Source organism: Rattus norvegicus, chromosome 11 (genome assembly GCF_036323735.1).
Source record: "Rattus norvegicus strain BN/NHsdMcwi chromosome 11, GRCr8, whole genome shotgun sequence".
Taxonomy (NCBI): Eukaryota; Metazoa; Chordata; class Mammalia; order Rodentia; family Muridae; genus Rattus; species Rattus norvegicus.
Genome location: NC_086029.1, coordinates 77,970,217 through 77,970,527, shown reverse-complemented (window position 1 = coordinate 77,970,527; position 311 = coordinate 77,970,217). Strand labels below are relative to the sequence as shown.

General features: G+C 41.8%; 1 pseudogene; it reads right to left on the bottom strand.

Annotated features, from left to right (window-relative positions):
• Positions 1-210: 210 nt before the first annotated feature.
• LOC120095719 (U6 spliceosomal RNA) lies at positions 211-311 on the bottom strand (annotated as a pseudogene).

The window sequence follows — 311 nt, the reverse complement described above, 5'->3', positions numbered from 1 at the left end:
AGAAGAAATAAATAATTTATAAGTGCTTTGCTTGAGGGAGGGGGGGAAGAAATGGCTGCACTAATATTAAACGGGGATCTTTCATTACATCTTCCAGTATATTTGCCTGACAAGAATTTCTGCCTCAATGGGTTGGAAATCAGAGTAGAGGCCCTGTTCCCAGCACAGGTCCACACTGGACGGAGTACAGGTCTCTCTAGAAAAGTATTTTAAAACATGGAATGTTTCATGCCTTTGCATGGCATCCTTGGTCAAGGATCATGGCAATCCCTGTATCTTTTCAACTTTCAATACACATGCTGCCAAAGCAT